The sequence below is a fragment of the Peromyscus maniculatus genome, chromosome 6 (assembly GCF_049852395.1).
Source record: "Peromyscus maniculatus bairdii isolate BWxNUB_F1_BW_parent chromosome 6, HU_Pman_BW_mat_3.1, whole genome shotgun sequence".
In the NCBI taxonomy this organism is placed as follows: domain Eukaryota; kingdom Metazoa; phylum Chordata; class Mammalia; order Rodentia; family Cricetidae; genus Peromyscus; species Peromyscus maniculatus.
In genome coordinates this window covers 25,218,182-25,239,964 of record NC_134857.1, presented here as the reverse complement: position 1 = coordinate 25,239,964, position 21,783 = coordinate 25,218,182, and the positions used below count along the sequence as shown (strand labels likewise).

General features: G+C 45.6%; 1 long non-coding RNA gene across 2 annotated transcripts; it reads right to left on the bottom strand.

The window, feature by feature from the left end:
- Positions 1–5,462: 5,462 nt before the first annotated feature.
- Positions 5,463–11,234, bottom strand: LOC143273841 (uncharacterized). Of its 2 annotated transcripts, none has more exons than XR_013052044.1 (2): positions 11,143–11,234; positions 5,463–5,999 (listed from the first exon to the last, which is right to left on the bottom strand). It is a non-coding gene; the product is annotated as an uncharacterized LOC143273841 (long non-coding RNA). The 2 variants fall into 2 exon arrangements; XR_013052045.1 differs by lacking the exon at positions 11,143–11,234 and adding an exon at positions 10,539–11,132.
- Between the last annotated feature and the right edge of the window lie 10,549 nt (positions 11,235–21,783).

The following is a 21,783-nucleotide window of genomic DNA, read 5'->3' as shown; positions in this document are numbered from 1 at the left end:
GAGCTCTGCTAGGTCTCTCAAGGGACTGGGGCATAGACGATGCAGCCTCCAGCACTTGCATTCAGGATCACAGCTCTCCATTCTACAGCAAGCCCCAAGTGAGTCTTTAATGGCCACTGGTCACTGGGAAAACCCGGGAAACAAGGCCAGATCCTGACTTGTAACAGGTCTTTGTGCTTAAAGATCAAAGGATTGGCGTCTGGGCCAGATGGGAGCCTGGGAGCACTTCCGGACACAGGCCCAGGCCCTCCTGGGCGGTGTCGCCACCTCTCCAGCAGGTTTGGAAGAGGCGTGGAGGAGTCAGAGCTGATCCGGGCAGCTGTTTTCAGGGGAACAGGCTGACTGAGTTTGTGAAAAAGAGGACACTGACAAGCTTTGGGCAGGTCCTCCTGTGGAGGTCCTGTTCTGAATTCTGGGTAAGAGGAGACCCTGCGCTGTGGCTTCAGAATGCAGCCTCCCAGAGTCAGAGAACAGCACACAGGAATGCGCACTCACTCCTTGTAAAGAGTTGCCACTCCTCTGGGAAACTTACAAACCCAGGAAGAAGGGAGCGGCAGGCATAACACACAGGACCTGTCAGTAGGAGAGCCCAGTGGCCAGTGTTGCTTATGGAGTCATCCTCAGATTTTCACGACTCTGTGTGCCTCTGAGACCAAGGGGGACATTCATCTTGCTGTCAGGGACTCACAGGAAAAAGCCTGGGCTTTAGAGATCAAAGCACTCAAGGTCAAATACCATTCCCTAAAAAGTATGATGGGTAGGGCCTTGGCAACTAATACCAGCTCAGTCATCTATAAAGTGGAGATAAGAAATGTTTCACAGACATGTAAGAACCATGTCAAAGTGTGTGCGTTACACAAGGTTCCTTTCATTCCAGGTAATACAAACTAACCCGGGAGGGAGGGAGGGAGAAAGAGAGAGGGAGAGGGAGGGGGAGGGAGAGGGAGAGGGAGAGGGGGAGGGGGAGGGGGAGGGGGAGGGGGAGGGGGAGGGGGAGGGAGAGAGAGAGAGAGAGAGAGAGAGAGAGAGAAGAGAATCATAAGGTTATGGTGATTTGCCTTTGAGACAGGGTCATTTTAAAAATATACTTTAAAATTCATTATACACACACACACACACACACACACACACACACACACATATATATATATATATATTTTGATCATATTCACCCACACACTTTTTCCTAACTCCTCCTGGATTCATTCCCTCTAATTTCATGTCCTCATTTTCTTTTGTTTTAATAACCCACTCAGTCCAATTTGTGTTCCCCAAATATGCCTGAGTATGAGACCCCCCTGGGACCACACCCTTAAAGAAAGCTTACTCCCCTCCCCCAGCCGCAATCAACAGTTAACAGTTCCTCAGGTAGGGGTGGGAATCTCATGGAGCCATTCCTGACCAGAGCTGGACTGTTGCCTGGCCTCAGTCTTGTGCAGGCATCTACAGCGAGCGCAGGGGTCCTGAGACCAGGCTCGTTCTGTAGTCCTGGCTGATCTGAACTCACTGAGCCAGGCTGGCCTCAAACTTACAGCAATCCTCCAGCCTCTGACTCTCAGTATTAGGATTACAGGAATGTGCCACTGTGCCCAAATCTGTCATCTCTTATGAAATTAATTTTAATTGATACATCAAATATTGTACATATGAACGGGGTACCATTTGGTGTTTTAATGTAGGTTTGCACTGTCTGATATTTAATTGAGCTTAACTATCTGGCTTCTGGAGTATTTCTCATTTCAGGGTGGTACAAACGTTCCAACCCAATTCCTGGAGCTTCTGCAGCGCATTAGTACAGATTGTTTCTACGGTCCCTATAGCAATGTCAGAAACTCTGCTCTTACCTAATGTAACTTAGTGCCTGGGAATCGACCTTTGTGTCTCCTTCTCCCCAATGAATGGCCTATCATTCTTTATGTCAGAGACTCCGGTAAGCCTTATTCTGCATCTAAAACCAAACCAGAAGTCGCTGGGGGTTGTTTTGGCTTCTCTTTGGCTACTTGTTTGGCAAGAACTAGCTTTTTTTCCCCTTCTAAGACAACAGTGCTCACAGAATTTGCATGAAATTCTTGACTTTATGTCTCCTTTTCTAAAGCTGATCCAGAGAGAACTATAACCTCATGACCCTAGTCCGAAGTCCCATTAAGAAGCAGATTCTTCACCTTAGGATACTCACTTAATTTTATGTGCCCACTGAGGCTGAGGAATGAGATTGTGAGTAGTAGAGAGATCACAGGCCTCAAGAGCAGACACTAGCTGAGGGCCTCACCCCTGGGACAAACACCTGAGCTAAGGAATTGTTGTGGGGCTAGACAGGCATGGTGTGTGTGTGTGTGTGTGTATGTGTGTGTGTGTGTGTGTGTGTGTGTGAGAGAGAGAGAGAGAGAGAGAGAGAGAGAGAGAGAGAGACCTACAGACAGACAGACAGACAGAGATGGACAGACAGACCTTTTGTTGCTATGACAAAGTAACCGAGACAAACAACTTAAGAGACAGAATTTCCTTTGGCTCATGATCTCCAGGGACTCAGCCCACAACAGCGGGCTCTATTGCTTTTGGCCCTGTGGTGAGGCAGAACCATCACGGCAGAAGGGCAGGGTGGGAGTAAGCAGACCTTATGGAAACTAGAGACAAGAAGGGGCCAGGGATAAGATACACCCTTCAAAGAGACAGCCAATGACTTCCTTCCTTTATAGACCCCGCTTCCTAAAGGCCCTCTCAGCAGACACTAGCAGGTGGGGGTGCAGGAGAAAAGGATAAGCTGGGGTCAACACTGGCAGGTGCAGGGGACTTCTATATCCAAACTGTAGAAGCACGTATTCCAGGTGTGTTTTCCACAGGAACCAAGGCAAACGTCGTCACCTGGGAGACCCGGTCCATGTTGCTTATCTGTTTTTCATTCCCTCGGGCAAGATAGAAGAAGCAGGGAAGCAGGGAAGCAGACTCAGGGGCAGTTGAGTGAACTGCCCTAGAATATGTGGGCCCTCCAACAACCAGGAAATTGTGAGGATCAATGTGAAATCCTACTGTCCTGACACAACCAAGAAAATTAGCTGGACAGTGGACCTTTAGACCATCTTTGATCTGAAATTTGGCTTCTTGCCCTGTTCCCTGAGCTGGGTCTGCATGTCCTTGGAAAATTCCATTTCTTGAGAACTGTTCCCATCAGGGACAATTCATCTATGCATAAGAGTGGTCTTCACAGAAGTCGTTTGGTTTAAGGCAACAGTTGGGGCCAGAGGTCACCGAGAGTACTTACGAATTGGCAAAACAGAACTGCTACTTAGTGCCTTTCTTCTTGGTTTTAGAACATATTGCCAAGATGTAGCAACTGTGCATGAAGTATATTCTGTCTTCCCCTTCCTCCCCTCCCTTCTCTTCTCCCTCCTTCCCTCCGGCTCTCTCTTCTTGTCACCGCAGGCATTGAATGTTTATCCCATTACTTCATTGAAGCCTCGTACTGTTGACAGAGACACTGCAGATGGTCTTCGAGTCACAGTTTCCTCTGGAAGAGCACGGGGCCCACCCTGGGTTCCAGGAAGCTGAGCTGTGCAGGTGACAGTCCACATTGGGCAAGAAGCTGAGCCAAAGTTCAGTGACCCTCAGGAAACATCTCTGGAGCTGGGGAGGCAAAACAGGGCTGGTGAGAAGCTTGAACCAAAGGGTCAGCCACGGGGAGTGTATGGGGATGAGGTGGGCTGGGGTAGGAGCACACACCACCAGCCAATCAGGACAAGAGCTTCCTGTCGGAAGCCTTCCGGCTTTCCCTGGGGTGGGGATGGGGGCAGCTCTGTTGGTATCAGGCCTTGAAGAGCTGGGGAGGTTGAAAAGCAGAGTCTACAGGACGACGGTTCTCATGTCAAACACTTTTGTAATAGTGAGGAGAGGGAGTCTACTTCCTACTCACCCCTGCCATAGTTCTTTTCCTGTTGCTGTGATAAAATGCCCTGACAAAAGTAACTTCAGGGAGAAAGAGGTTATTTTTGGCTTGAGGTTACAGTTCATCAGCTGAAAAGCTTAAGGAGCTGGTCACAATGTGTCCACAGTCAGGAACATGAGGGCACATGCTTATCCTTCCTCAGTTCAGGGTCCCAGCCCAGAAAAAGGTGCCAGTGGCAGCTCTTTCCATCTCAATTAACCTAATCAAGATAATCCCTCACAAAGGTGGTGCTCAGAGGCTTGTCTTCCAGGTGATTAATTCTAGATTAATCATGTTGATAATGGAGATTAACCATCACAGCCCCAACACAGTTTTACAAAATTGTAACAAAAGAAATGCATTTCTCGATCCACAGGCCCCCTGATGCCGTGCAGCTTAGGCAGGTGGGTGAAATACACCCACGGGGCAGCCTGGGTCCTCACGGTCCAGCCTGCCTGAAACATCCACGTGCCTTCGGGCAGTTGGGTGTTAATACGATGGGCAAGTATATGGTGGTGAAATGGCAGAAGAAGAGAAGAGGAACGATTCGTGTGCGGTAGAGTCAGTTCTGAAGAAGCAGGGGCTGGGAGGGATGGGCTGATGTTGGTGGCCTGCTTGCTACCCTGGACCAGAGTGACTGGACTCCAGTGATGATGGTGTGCCAGAAGCCAGAGGCCTTGAACCTCTTGAAATGAAATGAACATTTTGTGGGTGGGGCTGATTGTTCAAAAGGGGTGTACTGCGTGACACACCGCAGCTCCTGATGTCACCAGGATGAACGAAGGGGTGATGGAAAGTTGGAGGAGCGAGGTGGGTTTTTTTGGTTGTTTCGTTTTTAATTAATTGTGGGACATACTGTAGGGGTAAGGGGTGAATATGGAGGGACTGGGAGGTGAGTGGGATTGGGGTGCAGGAAGTGAAATTTCTAAAGAATCAATAAAGAACTTTACATAAAATTAAAAAAGAAAAAAGAAAAGAAATGCATTTCTCTAAATTCACTGAGGCTAGAGTATCTCAGAGGCTAGAACCAAACACATAAACTGGTTAAGACGGCACACACCTGTAATTCCAGCACTTCGGAGGTAGAGGCAGGAGGATCAGAAGTTTAAGGTCAGCCTTAACTACATAGCAAGTTCAGTGCTAGCCTGGGCTACAAGAGATCCTGTCAACACAGAAAACCAAAACCCAAACCAACACACACACACACACACTCACACACACACTCACACACACACACACACACACAGACACTCACACAGACACAGACACTCACACACACACACAGACACACACACATATACACACAGACACACACACACATACTCACACACACAGACAGACACTCACACAGACACACACACAGACACAGACACTCAGACACAGGCACTCACACACTCACACACAGACACACACACACACACACATACTCACACATATACACACAGTAAAATATAAGCAGCTTAGATTTGAGGCATAATTTATTTTCCTATACTGGCATCTGTCTGTCCCTACTGTGTTTCTCAATCAATTCAAAACCACAGAGTCACTGGGAAATATTTATTACAATAATGTGTAATGAGACTCCTTTGAGTGACGAGTCCTATTTGACTAATTAGTTCAGCCATATTTTTACTGTTAATACAAATGCATTTACACTCCTTAGATCCACTATGAAAAAAATAGTATTTCCCCAGTGCAAACATAATGTGGCAGTGAGATGAGCCTGGGGGTTATAAATACCCAGTAAGTCACAACCATAATGATAATATTCAGATTTATCTTCAGAAGATAAAGGTTGAGTTTATCAAGAGGCCACAAGTGAGCAATAAAGTCTTCCTTATTGGAAATAGATAAATTGAAGATTTGGGGTGATCTTGTTAAACACTCTGTAGTTCTTATTCTTCATGCCATCTCAGTTTCAAATAGCTCCTGCTCCCGTGCGGGCTGCTTTGCTGTGTCTCTACTGCTGCTGCTTCTGTGGCTCAGTCTCAGCCTCCTCTCCGCTTCCTCTTCTCCTGTCCTCAACTCCTTCTTCATTTCCCTTCTTTCCACCACTTCCCAGTTCTTGACACCTGACCATCTGAACAACGACACAGGAAAGGAAAACCACATGCAGGTAAAATCATGTATTTACTGACAGGAGAGAGAAGTTCAACACACACACACACACACACACACACACACACACGTTCTCTTTACCTACTCAAACCTTACATCATGGTTAAGGCCACCGTGTTCATCAGCAAGGGCTGCCACAGCCAAGTGCCACGTGACTTCAACAGCTGAAATTTATTGTCTCATAATGCTGGAGGCTAGACATCTAAGATAAAGATGCAAAGAAAGCCTGGGGTCTGAAGAGACAGCTCATTGGTAAAGTGTCTGCCAGGCAACTTTGAGGACCTGGGTTCAGAACCTCAGCACCCACATTAAAAACTCAGGTGTGGTTTGTGCATGTCTATAACCAGAGCGTAAGGGAAACAGAGACAGGTAGATCCCAGAGTTTGCTTACCGGCCAGTTTAGTTAAAGAGTGAGCTCTAGGTTCAATGAGAGACCCTGTATTTCAAATTCCCAGCCCTAGATGAAGAGCTACAGGTGGCCAGTGGCTGCTAAGAGGAGAATCAGTCTCTTCCAAGGATGAGCTCCTAGATAGATGGTCCAATCCCAAGCTGGACACATGTACATATGAACAATGGTAAATGGACTCGGTAGGGTGTGAATACATACTACACACACACACACACACACACACACACACACACACACTGATAACAATTGCAGAAGGGATCTGAATTTGGGAGGGAGAGCACACAGGAAGAGTTGGAGGAGGAAGAGCTAGACTGTTGTAGATATAGTGTTCATATATGAAGCTCTCAAAAAAGAAGGTGGAGAAATATTGAGGAAGACACGTGGCATCAATCTCTGACCTCCACATATGTGTGCACCCTCCCACATGAACATATACACAACATAAACACGTGCACACATACACAGAGTCAAAAATTGTTTAATACATCAACAAGGTTGGTGTTTGAGGTGGCTGCTCTCTTGAGCTTTTATTATTTATTTTATTTTATTTATTTATTTATTTTTGATTTTTCGAAACAGGGTTTCTCTGTGTAGCTTTGCGCCTTTCCTGAAACTCACTTGGTAGCCCAGGCTGGCCTCGAACTCACAAAGATCCGCCTGGCTCTGCCTCCCGAGTGCTGGGATTAAAGGCGTGCGCCACCACCGCCCAGCCTTCTCTTGAGCTTTTGGATGGCTGTCTGTCTCCATTCCCTGTCTCCCCAAGGTCGACCATTTGTGTACAAAGGGCTCCTGTGTCTCACTCTGAGTGACCACAGCTTGGCCTCATACGTTTTCTCAGTTGGCTGGCTCAAAATGGCTGAGCCAAAAAGCAGAATACAACTTTTGAGAAAAAGACGTGACCTTGAGCATACATTCTTATTTTAAGAAGTTCTGACCCTGAGGGAATTTGAATTTCTGCCAAGTGGCTTTTTTACAGTTTTTAAAATGCAGTTTTATCTTATTTAATCTTATGATAGAAAAGATGATTCATTTTGTTTATATTTCCCACATGAGGAAAAAGCAAACAATTATTATTATTTGGACAGTAAAAATGGAATTAGGACAATTTTCAAAATTTATTGCCTTTTTAATACATTTTTTTGAGACAAGGTTTCTCTGTCTAGCCCTGGCTGTCCTGAAACTCACTCTGTAGACCAGGCTGGCCTCAAAATCAGCTCTGCCTGCCTCTGCCTCCTGAATGCTGAGATTAAAGGCGTGAGCCACTGCACCCTGGCTCAATAGGATTTTTAAGTGTATTGATGTGAAAGTTTTATAAATAGATCTGTTCCAAAATAATTATACATTTGGTTGAGATTTTGTTTATAGAGACCATAATGGTTACTCTTCATGATCAACTTGACTGATTTTTCAGTCACCTACAGACAAACCTCTGGTGTCTATGAAAGTGTTTTTGGAGAGGTTCCACCGAGGAGACTGGGATCCCACACTGAATTAAAAGGAAAAAAATAAGCAAGATGAGCACTAGCATTCATTTCTCAAATTTTATTTGGTGTGTGTGTGTGTGTGTGTGTGTGTGTGTGTGTGTGTGTGTGTGTGTGCTCATGTACTCGTGTACATGTGGGTGTATCAACATGTGTGTGCCAACGCTCCTTCTTTGGAGAAGGCCCATGTATGGAGGTCATAGGACAACTTGCAGGTTGCCTCCTACTACGTGGATCCTAGAGATTGAACTCAGGCTCTTAGGGATGGTAGCAAGCATCTTTACTGTCTGGGTCATCTTGCCAGGCCAGCATTCATCTTTCTGCAATGCATTGAGCTACTTGGTGCTCTAATGGCTGTGATTTCTCCACAATGGTGAACTGCATCCTCCAAGCGGGAGCCACCACAAACCCTACCTTCCTTAAGGGGCTTTTCCTCAAGTGTTTTGCCAGAGCAATGATCTGATGCAGGGATTTGGTGAACTCTAGGTGAAATGTAGTGTAAGTCATAGTAACAACGCTCCTTCTTTGCAGAGTAGATTTAGAAGCCAGTGCCGGAAGCAAATCTTGGGAAGAGTCGCCTTACGCTTTGCTGTGTGGTCTGATTCTCCTCCTGCAGCACTTTTCCGTGAACCTTCCTAACTTTGCAAACATGGTGGGTGTGTCTGTGCTGTGCCCATCACTTCAGGAAGCCACTTGGCTATTCACACAGCCTAACTATACACGGTTCCTTCTGAACTCACCCTGCTCAGACCTGGCTTGATTGTGTTCTCTCATTGGTTTGAATGTTCCATCTCAGACAAGAGATGAAATTTCCATTGTTCTCCTGGCTTTTTAGGGAAGCAAACCAAAATCTGCCTTATTGAAGGAAAGTCGTAATTCCTTTTTCATGAAAAATAAAAGTCAGACTGAGGAAATTCCATAATGACCAAGGTAATGGTTTATGCTATCTTTCAAGTCAGTTCCAAATAGAAATCAGCCATCATTATGGTAGAGCTGGTGATAAAGAAAGGACTGACTGATTTAATGCTTTCTTATTCATTCCTCGACAGCCAGGATAACAATAACAATGACAGTGGTGGTACGTCAAAGGATAACAATAACAATGACAGTGGTGGTACGTCAAAGGAAGCAAAGGGCTGGAGAGATGGCTCAGTAGATAGAGTACTTCTATGTATGACTGTAGACCTGAGTGCAACCCCCAGAATCCACAGCAGAAGGAAATAACTGACTTCTGAAGATTGTCCTCTGATCTCCACACATGTGCCATTGCCCTCTGATCTCCACACATGTGCCATTGCATGGCACACACATAACCGCATTTACATACCATAATAATAAATGAAATATTTAGAAGGAGTCAGGCATTTGCACAGGATTCAGCATGTGAGATGGTACCTGTGTGAACTTCTTTCTTGTTGCCATGACAAATACCCGACAAGAAGCACTTTGAAGAAGGAAAGACTTCTTATTCTGGCTTGCAGTTGGCCAGGACAAACTCCATCGTGAGGGGAGCATCAGTGGCTGAAGAGGAGGCTGACTAGTCACTGTGTCAGCAGTTAGGAAGCAGAGAGGGATGAATGCCAGTCACAACTTCTTTTTTTTTCAAGGCAGGACTCCAGCCCCTTGAACGGTGCCTCCCATTGTTAAGGTGGGTCTTCTCACTTCAGTTAACCTAACCTAGATAATCCCTCACAGGTGTGCCCAGAGGTGTGTCCCCTATGTCCTCTCCAGATGACAATAGATGCTAACCATTAAAACATCTGTTTTGAGAGAGAGCAGACAGGCGGCAGACAGGGTCCCATTGTGATTATGGTGACTCTTACCAAGCACCAAAGGCCTTGTTTGGCTGCTCTCCCTGCCATATAGATGAGGATGTGCATTCGGGGTTGGGGGTTGGGCAAAAACTTTGCATGACTCTCTCAAAGTCACCCCACATAAGCAAGGGAGAGAGGGTATCAATATGTACAGCCGGGAGACTGTCAGACCCAATTCACCCAACACGTATCAATTTAAAGCCATAAAATCTGGTCAGGGGAAGAGTTTGCCAAAACGACAGGCTGGGTTTTTTAAAACTTCTCTATCGTATTTCCTGGCCCAACTCCTCCAAGAACTGTCCCTGCTCTGGGCTTCTGTATCCTAGAAGGAAATCCACTTGTCAGAATGACTGAGGTCTTTTCCGAGGGCGACTCTCCAAACCGAATTAAAGGTTATTTATGTAAAGGCATGCAAAAATTCCTCTCTCCCCATGATACAGAAACACCTTTCAGTTATGGTAGGAGGGGCAGCTTGGGCTTTCCAAACACCCTTTCCCGGCCGGCATCTTCGTTTCAGAAAATAACGCTCTGATTTCACATCCCTCCGAGCACCTCCATCTGTTGGCTTCTTGTGAGTCTCCGTGATCCCTGCTTCCAAGGTCTCCAAGGACAGTCACCTCAGTGTGGGGGTGGGGTGAGCCCACCCAGTCCAAGGAGTGAGAGAAGGGAAGAGCACGCGCAGTCTGTCTCAGGATGAGAAACTCCCTGGCCAGGCCAACTTGCCCATACTTGGTTCACACAGGCTCCATCCAGACCCCGGGACCCCACCGGTTGTCAGAGCCTCTTTTTGATCCCACCTCCAGCAAAAATCTGTTAGCGCAGCCAGCGCAGCAGGAACCTGTCCTTAACAACCACTCTAGGTCACATCAGCGGTTCTCAGGAGTGTGGGCCACACTGTTTAACTCTGCTGCTGGCCTCACCAGGGACAGCTTTGTTTGATTGTCACAGAACAGAACTTGCAGATCTCTCCATCATAAACACACACAAGCTCTCCAGAGCACAAACAAACAACCACGTACACTGGTAAATGTGTTTGCATTATTTAACCAAACCAGACGAGGCGTGTGAACAGCTCTGCATATAAAGTGCCGCGGAGTAACTTGCCTGTAATCTGCCTTGTACAATACAGCCATTGCCACTCAATCCACTCACCCGACCCGGACCCTGGAAATGTTCTATTTTTAGATGGGCTTTGTACACTACGCTATGGACAAAGAGCACTGTTAAATCCTTTGAATAGCAGCCAAAAAGTTGGGTGAGAACCTAGAAGCCTGCCTCCCAGATCGGCATGCTAATCAAGCCAGGGCGATCTCTAAAGATCCCGCCCTTTTGTCTCCACGGCAATATTCAGTGGAGGAGGCCAGGACGTGGGGTGTGGGCGAGGGGCTGGCTTATCTATACCTGTTTTACTCTTCCTAGATAACAGGCCATCTGTCAATTCTTTGGGGACTTACACTGTCCTTTGGTAAAATCACTTTCGGAAAAGATTTGACTATTTACAAGGGAGCCAGTGTGACGGCAGCGGGTGCGTCATGGAAACCTCAGGCGTGGCAGCTTCAAAGCTGCTGGGACCAGGTCACGTGACCGCTTGCCTGCCATCCTGGCCCGTCCACGCTGGCAAGCGGCTACCAGCCACGTGGCCACACAGGAAGGACGGAGAAGCAAATGCTAGGCAAACTGTCAGTAGGAAGTAGGTGGGGAATTGGGAAATAAGGCACTAGACGAGAAAGGGTTGCAATCCAGGGGAAGAAGGAAGGCCTGAGATACTGACGCTTCTAAAACCACTAAGAAAGAAAGCTGCTGTTTCCAGAACTCGAGAAAAGCTGGGAGTGGCAGACACCGCCGGCCTGATTCTGGACAAAGTCTGTAAAGTTATTTTTAGCAGAGAGGCACACATCTTTTTCTGGTGTTTTGCTCCCATGTAAATTGCTCATTTTTCAAACTTCTTTCTTTTCTAATACACTTTATTTGTGGTGTGTGTGTGTGTGTGTGTGTGTGTGTGTGAGCATGGTGTACATGTGGAGATCAGAGGGTAACTTGTAGGAGTCACTTCTCCTTCCACAATGTGGGCTCTGGGTAATGAACTCAGATCATCAAACCTTCACCCTCTAGCCACACTGCTAGCCTCAAAACTTCTTGAACTTTCTTCCACGTGACGGGACGGGTGTACTGGACTGTGAGGTTTGGAACCTACCCAGTGGCATATAGTTCGAGAAGCATTTGCTCTGCTTCTCTGTCAATTCCTTATGGTGAGTTTTCCTCGGCTACTGAGCCTGGGGCGGCTGGTAAAAGAGCCAGGATGCTGCTAAACACTGAGTTCCGGTCAGGCTCCTGCACCGGAACCTGGATGTTCTCACTAAACGTTGCCCTACCTAAAAATGAAGAAAAGACTTTTGAGCATGTTGGTTCAAAAGCAGCCTCTGGATTTCAGCCATTTTATTATTTTCTTTACTTAAAAAACAAACAAACAAGTTCTCAATTAGGTCAGACTGGCCTCAAACTTTATAGCTAAGGATGATGACCTTGAACTTCTCACTCTCCTGCCTCCACCTCTCAAGGGCTAAGATTACAGGTGCGCACCACCATGAGAGGTTTCTATGGAATGATGTACCCAGGACTTCACGAGTACTGGGCAGACTCTCTCCATTACCTACATCCCAGCTGTTTCTTCACTATCCACAGTGTTAAAGGGATCCTGTGTCCGTCACAGAAGGCTTTAGTGGCAAAGTCACGTGCTCGGATGGAAAGTGACAGAAGCAATTTCCCATTAAGCTCCTGTGTGCTGGGCTCCGCTGTAGACACTTTGTACCAGAGCCGTGCCCTTACCAATGGCCCACACAGTTAGGTGGCATCATCTCCTTGTGGGAGATTGAAGCACACAGGAGGGTGCGTGACCAAAGACACTAACCAATCAGTGGCAGACAGGAAATTCCTTTCTAGGTTTGCTGAGTTCTTTGTGTTATACCAGGCAATCCCATCTGCAATGTGAACCTATGCTGTATATCACAGGACAACCGGTTTTGCTTTGATGAAACTGAATTCCATATTGCTGACAGTTATTTTAACACATTCAATATGTTTATTTACTTTAAAATAACATTTGAAAGTGTTTGAGTTCTCACTCGTAGTACTATGATTGCCTCCTGTAACTTTGAATTCCTTAGTATTTATAACCGTTCCATTTGTCTTTATATTCTCTGTGGTTGGTTATGCTAACTAGGGTCTACAGTAAAAGCTCGCTTTATAGGTGTAGAAGAAGATGAGAAAAGAATGTTGCTCCTAACTTTGAGCCATGGGCAGCAATACTTTGCCTTCCAGCAGGAAGTTGCTGGCTTGTGTGCACACTTTGACTGACAGCCACCCTTTGGACAATGTCTGGGGGAGGGGTGGTACCAAGGAGGAAAGAGACGGAAGCTCACGAGGAAGTGCAAAGCAACCAGGAAGTCCTGGGAATTCAACAAGTTACTCTGTTGAGCAGACACTTGCAGAATCCATTTTCTAGGGTGTGTTGAATTCCCAGGATACCTGTAGCTCTTCACACGGATCCTAGAATGCTCTTGGCTGCAATGGGAGTGGGAGGTCTACACGTATCACTACTTGAATTCTTTTCAACATTAGTTAATTAGTTAGTTAGTTAGTTAGTGTGTGTGTGTGTGTGTGTGTGTGTGTAGCCATAGCAGCGTGTGTGGAGGTTACAGGACCACTTGCAGGACACAGTTTTCTCCTTCTATCATATTGTTCTTTGGGATTGAACTCAGGTTTAATGACAAGTACCTTTACCTGCCTGTCATCTGGCCAACCCGTACGTGATGTTCATCTGCTTATATCATCAATTTGCATTTCTGTTTTGTCTGAAAAGGAACCAACATAGTATTTCCCTCATATACTCATATGGCTATTAATATTACCTCTTGTCTAGTTTTATTATGATCAGCAAAGTTGCTCATTGCATTGGAATTTGCTTTATGTTTTTAAAGCCACAGCTGCTGCCGTTTTTGGCATCCTGATGGCCGTGGCACTGACTTGTCCCCCATCTCTCGTGTTGTGCACACTTCACCTTTCAGAAAGCTATTCCCAAGGAGAGAAAGACAAGGGAAGAGCACCTTTCCTACGGCACACGTTTCTTTGCTCTCTCCTTGGCTCAGGAAGAAGGTGCATGAAAAGCAACTTCAGGTTGTAATCAATGCGGCTCTTCATAAGACAGGAGTTCCCTTTATTTACAGAAAAATTACTGTGATAAACTACAGTGAGACCACAATGCTTGGTCAGTGCATAGACTTGCTTTCTACCATCTGTGTATTTACTGTCAAAATTTAATATTTTACTAGGAGAAGCTGGAGCTGAGTAAACAGGCAATGACCATTATATTTTATAGGTTTGAGTCTAAAAACCTTAAATATTCATATTATGTTTAGGTAAATGCTAAATAGGGGTTACATGAAGGATTTTTGAGTTGCATTAACTCCACAGGAATGTACCTGTAAGTGCAGCCCTTAATTGGACACAACCAGAGCCAGCACTTTTTGGGGTCAGCAAATTGGGAGATGCATCTTTGTTTGATCTGGTGAGGGGACAGAGCTGAGGCTCCTTGCTATGCCTTAAAGTTCTGCCCAAGCAAGGAGGAAGCACCTGCTGTTTCTCTCTAGATTTAAGTGTTTCTGTGTAGCATATACGGCAAAATTCAGAAAAAGTACTTTTTGTATGTGTTTCCTATGCTGGCGTGGAACATGTGTCACAGTGCAGTACCATGATCAGTCCTAAAGTACGGCATGAGGATTCTGTTTAATTCTTTAAAAAGCCCACATCCCTGGAATAAAAGGGAGTGCAGCATCAATGACTAAACATTAGAATCACAGAGCCAGCCCCGAGGTCTGTCATACAGCATTACTGTGGCCAGTGTAGGGTTTCCCCATGTACACACACACACACACACACACACACACACACACACACACACACACGCTCTTGCACACGCACATAGACATACACAGGCCCATGCACACACATATAGGCCCTTGTACACACATAAACACAGACATACACAGGCTCATGCCCACACATACACAGACACACACAGAGGCTCATGCACACACAGGCCTATGCACACATGCGTGTGTGCACACACACACATACACACACACAGGTCCATACACACACACACACACACACACACACACACAGACACACACACACACAAGAGATTCTCCAGCAGAGAAAGCATCCTTCTTATGGTTCACAAAGACACTCTCAGGTTCAGAACCTCTTGAGTGTGAGAAACTTCTTGGCTGACTCTCAACTGATTTAAATCTGATGGAATATTTTCCCCTGGTTAGTTCTTTTTGTTGTTGTTCTGTTTTGTTTTGAGACAGAGTTTCTTTGTGTAGCCTTGGGTATACCGGAACAAGCTATCTAGACCAGGCTGGCCTCTAACTCACAGAGATCTGCCTGCCTCTGCCTCCTGAGTGCTGGGATTAAAGGTGTGTGCTGCCACCGCCAAGCAGAATCCTTCATTCTGTTGAGATCTTTCACCCTCTTACTGCAAGGAGGGCCTCTAGGAAGCGTTGAGAACCCTCCAAAGACATGGGGAGGAATTCCCTGGCTGGCAGCTGAGCAGTCCCCGTGTGTTGGCTAGCCTATCACCTCATCTCCTTCCCTCTACCCCTCACCTCAGCGTTCCTTCTGTCTCTTGAAAATGACACTGACATGAAACTGGATCAGGGGAAAATATGTCACCAATACTGGCATAAGCTCACCCTGTAAGCAAACATTTGCTCAGTATCTCTTATCTAGAGCCACACTTACAAGACTTCAAGGATAGTATCTGTCCAGAGGGACAGAGGTTGACTTAGACGTTGTTTTCTGGGTCCGTGAGAGCTAACCCTGTGGGTAAAAGCACTCGCAAGCCTGGTGACCTGCATTTGATCATCAGACCTCCCTTAGAAAAGCCGGGTGCTATGGTGTGTGCGTGCACTCCCAGCACAGGTGCAGTAAGATGGGAGGTGGAGACAGGGGAGTGGCTGGAAGCTGATGGGTCACCTACCTTGGAGTACACAGCATGGCAGAAACATGATTCTGCCCCAGAAACAAGGCGAGGGAGCCAACTCCTAAAAGTTGTGTCTAATCTTCACGTGAGTGACCCTCACCATACACACAACAATAGCATATATTTTGAGATAGGAACTTACCATGGAGTCCTGGCTGATCTGTAACTCACTGTGTAGTTGGGGCTGTCCTGGAACTCACAGAGATCCACTTATCTCTGCCTCCCAAGTGTGGGGATTAAAATAATAATTTTAAGGTTAAAAAATATACTTCAATTTCCACAATCAGAAAATTCACTCAGTGTCACCTTGTCTATATGTTTTGCCTCACAGAAAATGTTTGAAATCGACATAAGTCAGTGCCCATGCACTAGCGGCAATGGAGGGCCTCTTGGTTTACTTTTGTGGTAATAACACAGTAGTTCAAATGAGGGTCAACCATTTAGAGACAGCCTTAATAACAATTGGTAGGAAAGCAAGGTTTGTTTGTTTGTTTGTTTTTTGGTTTTTCAAGACAGGGTTTCTCTATGTAGCTTTGTGCCTTTCCTGAATCTCGCTCTGTAGACCATGCTGGCCTTGAACTCACAGAGATCGGCCTGCCTCTGCCTCCCGAGTGCTGGGATTAAAGGCGTGCGCTACCACCGCCCGGCTGGAAAGCAAGGTTTAACATTAACATATATGGAATACAATAAAGCAGTAAAAATATACTAACAGCTAAATGCAACAGTATAGATAAATCTTAATATTATAATCTGTGGGAAAGCAAGTTTCAATGATTAGTTAAAGCATAAATCACCACTTAAATGAAAAGAAAATAAGAATTCAGGTGCAATAGTTCATATTGTCAACCTGACAGGTTCTAAAATTCCCTAGATGAGCCTGTGAACACACCTGTGGGAGATTATCTAATTGGGTTAATTGAGGGGGTCAGACCCAACGTCATTGTGAGCAGACCATTCCATGGGCTGGTGTCCGGGACTACACAGAAAGGAGGAAGCCAGATCCGCATTTATTGTTCTTTGCATCCCAACTGCAGATGCAATGTGACCAGCTGCTTCCGGCTCATGCTGCCAGGACCTCCCGGCCACGATGGACTGGACTCTTGACCTGCAAGCCAAAGTAAACCCCGCCTCCCTAAGTTGTTTGTGTCAGGATTTTTCTTTTTAAATCACAGCATCAGGAAAAGTAACCAGGACTGTGGGTAAACATAAGCATAGAACAATCAAAACAAAACAAAACAAAAAACCACCAAGAACAGTGGTGACATCGGGGGACGGGAGTCAGTGAGATAGGGAGAATGAAAAATATCTACATAGATCATCAGCACTTCAAAGAGATATCATAGCAGGTTTTCATACTATTAGACTTTAATAATCCAGTCAGCAGCAGGACCCTCTGTGGGATAAAAATCAACATGGGATTTCAAAGAATCAAGAGAGACAAGATTAGTATATGATGGTATTTATACGGCATGAAGTAGAGCCCTAGGGTGTACAGTTGGTGGAGTGTTTGCTTGGTCTGCACAAAGCCTTGGATTTGATTTCAGCACCCCCTAAACCAAGCGTGGTAACACATGCTTATAATTCCAACACTTGAAAGGAAGACTAAGATCCACCAAGTATGCATGAGACTCGCCTCAAAAAAAAAAAAAAAAGTACATACAGTATTTTAAAAATGAAATCTCTGAGGCTAAGGAGATGATATGTTGGGTAAGAGTACTTGCTGTGTAAGCATGAGGATCCAAGTTCGAATCCCCAGCATGCAGGTATGGCTTCCCATGAGCTTGTAACCCTGGCACTGTGGAGATTGCTGGGGTGTGCTGACTGCCAGTCTAGCTCCAGGTCCAGTGAAAGGGCAGGTCTCAAGAACAAAGCAAAGAGTGACAGAGCAGGCCACCAGGCACCCTCTGGCCTCCACATGTGCACATGGACACAAACACTTGCTTACACACATGAACACACTGCACACACATACATGCTCACACAAACAAAATTCAAGGAATGAAAACATTTGAATATCGTAGGATACTCAGTTTTGTGCCAGGGAGAGGCTGAAGTTGCCACGACGACGACTCCAGCTTCTCTGGCTTCTTCGGAGACCTCTCTTCTGCTTTGGCTTCCAAACGGGGGAGCCCCAGTGGTCTCTCATTTGTTTCTCCGTTTTCTGATTCCCTATGTAAGCTCTCCTTCCAGCGCTATTCCGTATTTATGCCAATGCCTTCAACACCGGTCACTGGAAGGTTTGCGGGCACAGCACAGCGCTGACCCTTTAGCCCCAACCTGTGGTTTACTCTCCATGACTTCCACCACTTTGGATTCACTAAAAATGATCGGCTAGAACAAATGAGGCAGGTCCCGACACAGATATTCATGTTTCAAATTGTGTGCCACTCTGATGGCACACCTCCCGCCCTCCCACCTGCCCCTCAACTCTGTCCGTTTTTGCTTTATATAGTTCAGGGCTATGTCAGTCATTAGGCTTGTTTAAATCCAAATTTCCTACACCTTGCATGAGCTGAGGCCCATAGGGAGGGCACAGGATGATTCCCATGGCTACCAGTTTTGCCACATGGGTCTTAAGCATTAAGTTCAGGTCGACAGGCTTGGCCCCAAGCCCCTTTGTCTGTGGAGCTAGTCTGAAGGCGGCATTTCTACTGCTGGAATTGGCTGGGGTTTTTTGGTGGTGTTGTTGGGTTTTTGTTTGTTTGTTCTTTGCAGGTATCTACTTAGAACTGATTTTTCATGTCCATGTTTTTATAGTTTTTGGTTGAGCTCATGCCCAGCATGTTTCAATCTGTGAGAATCTTATATGGAACATGATGAGGCTACATCTTTCCAAAGCAGTTTTTCATCCACTCTTATCAGACCAATGTGGGTCATTATCGCCTTCTTTGAGTGCTTATTTTCAGAGAAAATATTCCTGAACTGTTCAGTCAGTGTAAATTCAAACTCAAACATATATAAGCACTGCCATGACCTATCCAAAGATTCTTTATCATTTCCCAGAATCCTAGTTTGTTTTTTTGGTTTTTTTTTGGAATGGGGGAGGTGGAGGAGTGGGGAGAGGCAAAACCATCCCTGATCCTGGCTCTATGCCTAGATACATTCCAGTCCTCTGCTTTACTAGAACTCAAGGCCAAACTTCCTGCATTCACGTGGTTTCATGGATACCAAGGACAGAAAATTCCCTTGATTATCAGTCCATGGCTAATGTGTCAGTTTCCATTATCATATAAAACACATAAGACCATCACCTTCTAACAGAACAAGTTTATCCTAGCTCACACTCTAGTCGTATTAAGTGGCTTCAATGTTTTAACACTAAGGTGAAGCTACAGCCCTCAGCAAGAAGGATGGCAGAGCCTGCCCCTTCCCTCTAAGTGAGGGAGCAGAGAGAGGAGGAGGACGTGGCTGGGGCCCCACCTCCCCATCAAGGTTCTGCTCTCTCTAAAGTGATCTGAAGACCACACTGTAGATTCACATGGTGAACACCAGTAACCACCCTCTAGACTAGACGAGACCCTACACTAGACCCCTCTAGATCTCCTAAAGACTCTCCTCTAGTACACGGGCCTTTGGGGGGCCATTCATGAACCAAACTAAAGCCCAATATTTGAGTCTTCCTTCTCGCTAATTTCCCACACTGGGGTTTGTTTGCCTTTACTGTGGTCTCTGCCACACATTTTATCCTTCCCCCTCCAGGAGACCAAGCAAGCTGTCTTTACACCATCCTCTGAAATCCACACTTCTCTACCAGCCTCACAGGCACTGACATCGAGGCATCCTCCCTTCCTTTGGAAAGTAGCCTTACCCAGGACCCACACCCTTTCCCTCCATTCTTGCCTCAACTTCCCACCTCTCTACAAGGGAACAATGCCCAACAATGGACTCCTAGCTCATGCCTTGATCAATAACTGCTTACCTCTAGGGTGATTTTTTTTTTCGTGAACTGCATATCTGAGTATATTATCCCCTTTACAAAGCCTCTAAGCTAAGAACTGCTTTTTTAATAAATAGAAAAATGAGTGGAATGTATTATTTTAAGAAGTCAGTGTTGGGACTGGAGAGATGGCTCAATGGTTAAGAGCACTTGCTGCTCTTGCAGAGGATCCATGTTTGGTTCTTAGCACCCACAGTAGGCAGCCCAAAGGTGCTTGTAACTGCAGCTTTAGGGTATCTAACACCTCGTGCCCCTGTGGGCACCTGCACACACATGATGCACGTAAACTCACACAAGCACACACATCCACGTAAGTTGAGGAGATAAAGTTTAAAACTATGTCTGTAGCCCTTGTTGTGGAAGTCATGGCAACGCTGTAGGAATGCTGTACATCTCAGCCACAGATGAGTAAGACGACTAAGAGCAACAAGCCACTAGACTGCTGTGAAAGGCATTAGCCTTACAGGATAGAATTGGCACATACGTTTCAGAATAGATAACAAAGTTATAGGGAGAATAATCCAGTTATAGGAAAAGAGGGTTATGACCATGCATTCAATTTACTTTCAAATGGTACAGAAAAATGTTATGTGTGTATCTATACATATGTAATATATACATCTATCTATCTGTCTATCTATCTATCTATCTATCTATCTATCTATCTATCTATCTATCTATCTATCTATAGTGATCCAAAGAAAAAGCCGTAAGACAAATTATCAACAAAAAGTCTTTCTGGGTGAAGGGTGAGCCTTACACTAGCTATTCTTGCTACTTTTTTGTGAGTCTGAAATTATTCACAAATAAAAGCATATAACAAGCAACAAGCCCTTCTCTGTTTTTTAACGGCCCTGGGTGGCCTGACTCTGCTCCCTCCTGGTTGTATCTTCCACCCTCTGCCTCTCACTTCCCAGCAGCCAGCTCGGTGCCACCCGCTCCTCCAAGCAGAGCGCTGTTCGTTGCTCTCTGTTGTTTCACCTGCAGATTCTGAGGCCTCAAAAGTCCCCCAGAAAGTCCTTACCTCCCTCAATCATCTGAAAATGATCTTTTCCATGCAATTTCCTAAAAACAAATTTAGAAAAATAAAAAAAAAAAAGAACAAAAAAACAGTCGCACTGTGTGTCTCTAGTTGGCCTGGAACTCACTGTGTGGACCAGGCCGGCTTAGAGCTTACACTTGCACCTGCCTCTGTCAGGCTCAGGAAAGATTTTCGTCAAAGGCAAGGTGCCCCTAAAGCAAGAAAGAGAAATAGCATGGCCTTGTTCCATCAGGAGTGTAAAATAAGAGGTTTTTGGAGGAATTAGTCAATTTTATCTCATGTTTTTATAACTCTAGAAGATTTATTATCTTTATTTGTGTGTATGGTGGTCTCTCTCTCTCTCTCTCTCTCTCTCTCTCTCTCTCTCTCTCTCTCTGTGTGTGTGTGTGTGTGTGTGTGTGTTCGCGCGTGCACACATACGAGTGCACATATATGTATTTGTATCTTGGTATGTGCACATGAGTGCTGGTCCCCTTAGAGTCCAGACGAGGACATCAGGCCTCACTGGTGCTGCAGTTACGGGAGGTGGTGAGCTAGCCATCCTCTCTGCCGGGAACAGAACACAGATCCTCTGCAAGACCAGTATGTGCTCTTAACCCCTGAGCTTCCAGCATCTTCTTTAAAAGTAAATTTTCATAATTTTCTGTAAGGTTTCTTACAGAAAATTTGCACACAGTTTCAAAGTCATCACTCACTAAGAACTTTGGTTTTAGTCTTCTGTGTTATGGTGTAACATGTCACAGTATCACTTCATATGTTCTTGTAAACATGCAGAGCCGTGCTTCTTGACTATGGGCTTCACCAGCCTCAGTGTGGAGAGGGAACTTCATCAACTGTATATCCTCTGCAACACTTGGCAAGATGCCTGGCTTGTAGTGGGTTCGAAGTAAATTGAGCGGTCATTGTCTAAAGTAAACTAATTACCCGATTTAATTTTAACATACACAAACACACACTTCTTAAGTTCAACATTGCTATCATCCCAGCAAGCAAATAGCAAACGTTTCAAAAAGCTGTTTT